Here is a 3874-nt window from a genome sequence, read left to right as displayed (position 1 = left end):
GCTTTGTTACATTTTAAATGAAACATAGAAAAAAGTGGGAGAGGGGAGCACCGTGGTACACATTGAAGCTCACATCTATGCTCCTGGCTATAGGAAGGCTGAGCAGGGCGAGCATGTGAGTCTAAACGCTGTAAAAAGCAATTTAAGCAACATAGTAAAATCCAGCCTCAAAAATAATGAAATGTGGGTAAGGAAAAAATAGTTCACTTGGTAAAGATCCTGCCAAACAAGCCCGAGGTCCTAAGTTCGGGTACCCTGCACATACATACAAAACTGGCATCTGTAGCCCCAAGGCTGGAGGGGGAGATAGAGACAGCTCGTTGGCCAGCCAATCTAGCCAGAGTGGTGAATGTCAGATTAAGTGATAGACTGTCTCCAAAAGTAAAAGAGGAACTCGAATTAGGGCAGACACTGGCTGCTAGCCTTCAGCCTTCACCAGCAGGCATGCGCATATCTACACAGCCGCACTAAAATATCTCAGCCAGAAAAGGAAGGGAAGAAGGAAGGAAGGAAGGAAGGGAGGGAGGGAGGGAGGGAAGGGAGGGAGGGGGGAGGGAAGGAAGGAAGGAAGGAGGGAAGGAGGGAGGGAGGGAAGGAAGGGAAGAAGGAAGGAAGGAAGGGAGGGAGGGGGAGGGAAGGAAGGAAGGGAGGGAGGGAGGGACGGAGGGAAAAAGAAAAAAGGAAAGAAAGTGAAAGGAAGTCTTTCCCACCACGGTGAGAGAGCACAAGCATGTGGTCCAGGCTGGCACAGTATGGCCCAGGGGACAGAAACAGGATGCTTCCGGAGAACAAGCTAGGCATTAGGTCATTATAATCAACAGAACTGTAAACTACCAAGACTCAACAAGACTGGCCAATGAACTGTGAACCCGTAATATTGCTGGGCACAAGAAGAATAAACACAAATGAAGAATATCATAAATACAAACAATAATTATTTAAAAGACTCGTCCACTAGTTTTCATAGCTGTGACAAAATTCATAAGGAAAACAATTTAAAGGAAGGAAGGGTCTGTTTGGGGTCGGTGTCAGAAGCTTCGTGACTCCATTCATTCTGCACCGTTGGTGACAAGCACCATGGGAATGAATGACAGAGACTTGCTGGATCAGAGCCAATAAAACCAGCATAGTATCAAAACGACTTCCTCTTGCTAGACTAATAGATCCCTGCTTTCCGTTGGTTTGATTTTATTGTTTTTTTGTTTTGTTTTTGGTTTGGTTGAGGATGTTTTACTTCCAAGCCTTGCCCAGGTTGACCCTGAACTCTCTCTCCCAATCCTCCTGCCTCAGGCTCCCACCTGATGAGATAGTAACTTGTGCATGATAACTAGGTTCGGACTAAACATTTAAAGCAGGAAAAAAAAACAGCGCAGTGCCTGTGTGTCAACAGCACAAATAACTGACAAAAGTCAGCAGAATCTATAAAGTACTATTTTAATATATGAAGAAATGATATTGCAAGTATATTGCTAAGCTGCCACAGAGTCCCATTAATAGGCACTAATCGATGAAAAAAGAGTGAGCCGGTGCTCACTGCTCTCCTATTACACAGTGAATAGAATCCCTACCAAATACCAGTGGAATTGTTTAATGAAACAAGTATTTATAAAATAATTCTAAACTTAAAAAAAAAAATAAACAAGTGAGAGAGGTTGGAAGCAGTTTTCAAAGGCAGGGGGAGTCGCCTTGCCAAATTCTAAAGTGTGCCGTGAAGCTCCAACCATTAAGTGTTCCACTGGCAGGAGAATGTGCAAACAGATCAATAGAACAGGCCGAGCGTGCACAGAAGGGATGTGAAAAATGTGTGAGACTCAGAGGGCGATAGAAGGAACATCATACCCAAGGGAGAAGGAGCGGGTGAATCAACAAATGGTATTTTTATTTATGGAGGAAAGCTCAGGGTGGGGGAAATAAACACATGTCAACTGTCACTGCAACTGGGGTGCAGCCCGGCTTGCAAAATCAACAACAGAAACAGCGCACAGGAAAACGCGGACATACTAAGCCATGGAGCCTATGAAGATTTATGTCCGTGTGGTATCAGAAATACCTCGCTTCAAGTAGAGGTGAGAACGTGGATTCTAGAGGATGGATTGGTGATGAGGCAGGTGTTTTGTATTTAAACAGCCTTGGGTTCTATTTCTAACACCCACACAAAGGGGAGGAAACTGTAAAAATGAAAATGAAAGTCCAGCTAGGACATGTTGGAAAGAGATGATTTTCAACAAACACACACAAAAGTCAGATTAAAAACTAACCGAAAATCTAGACACGAGTAGAAGACCTGAAGGCGGTGTCCAGTACACGGTGAGCAGATTGCAAGATTGGGCTGTTCTATCTGTGCCCCAGTGGCCATGGGATGGAGCTTCCATTCTTCTTGGTTTTAAGGTTGGGTGTGACAATTCAATAATGCAGGTTCTTGTGGGGTGTGGTGGCACTTGCGCTCAGCACGCAGATGGATTGTTTTGTGTTTAGGGCCATAGAGCTTTCCAAACCAGCCCGGGATACAGAGTGAGACTCTTTCCAAAAGCAAAACAAACAAAACAAACAACAACAACAAAAAAAAAAAAAACCTTCCAATGAATGCACACATTTGGGAGCCTCAAAACATGTCTCTCTACATAATTCCATTTCTTCATATCTAAGCTTTAAAAATGTGAGTACACCCTCCAGAGATGGGAATCTGGCCGTAGACGGCCCAGTGCAGTTATGCTGCAAATAAATACCTCTACCGTTGGCCAGCTTAATAAAGTCTACATTGACTCAGTCCTTTGGACCAAGGCTTGTTTTTCGTTAGTTTGTTTTCAATGTTTAGAAAATTGAGAGTCAATGCAATGACAAGATATACTGCAGAGAAATCCTTCACTTCACTTCCCCCGGAGTATCGTGTTGTATGACTGTAGTAATTGGGCAGTGGACATGGGACAGATAAAGAGGAAAGGTTTTGGGAGACAACTGCTATGACACAGACTCTAACCCTGTGGCTCTCCTGAAGATCAAAGGACGATGCTTTGAAGCTTTCTTACCTGAATCCCTCCCCTCCGGAGAGCGGACTGAGCCTCTCCTTCAGCTAGAGTCTACAAGCCAAGTGGAGGAGCGTCTGCCCCAAAGCGGATGTGCTTTATCACCAGGGCAACTCCCTAAGCAGAGAGATGGGGTTGATGAGACATCCAATGTGTGGCAAGCTACTGTACAGGCGAGGTCCCCCTAAGTCATTAGATGAGCAGTCTGTTCCCTTCCTTGCCTTGCTAACAGGACTGTAGGTCTTCACATTAAGGGCATAACAGACCCAGGGTGGACAGGATCCGAAGCCATCTGAAATGTGTGAAGAATCAGCGGGAAAGTTGTAAGGATGCAGACTCCAAAACAAAACTTCCACAAACAAACAATAATAACAGAACATGGAGTTCATTTTGTTTTGGCCAATGACTCCTGGGCACAGGGTGCAGTTGGATATACCCAATGACATTAAACATAAAAAGACAGGAAGGTGGGGGTCACTGGGGGGATCTTGAAGGAATAAGGGGAAGAGAAAAACATCATCGAAATATATTGTGTTTAAAAAATAATTTAAAAGGGAAGATTCCTGGACATGGCTTTCTGGAGATATGATTCCTATGTCTTTGCCCCAGGCAAGTCTGCTGGGAGCTATTCCCTGACCACACTCAGAAGCACTGCTTGGGGCCTGGGACGACACCCTAACCCAATTCCTACCCCTAGCCACACACCCCTGGTTAAGCAAACTGTTTCAAGCCTGGAGAAGTTTAGGCATTTCACAAAAATGATGGACTCGCTCACTGACAAAGTTAACTTCTACATTTCTAGAACTGTTCTGCAAGAGGTTTACTGGAATACCAGATTTTGGTAGATATTG

Source organism: Rattus norvegicus, chromosome 16 (assembly GCF_021556685.1).
Source record: "Rattus norvegicus strain SHRSP/BbbUtx chromosome 16, alternate assembly SHRSP_T2T, whole genome shotgun sequence".
Lineage (NCBI taxonomy): Eukaryota > Metazoa > Chordata > Mammalia > Rodentia > Muridae > Rattus > Rattus norvegicus.
The sequence above is the reverse complement of the archived record's forward strand: the minus strand, read 5'-3'. Positions refer to the sequence as shown.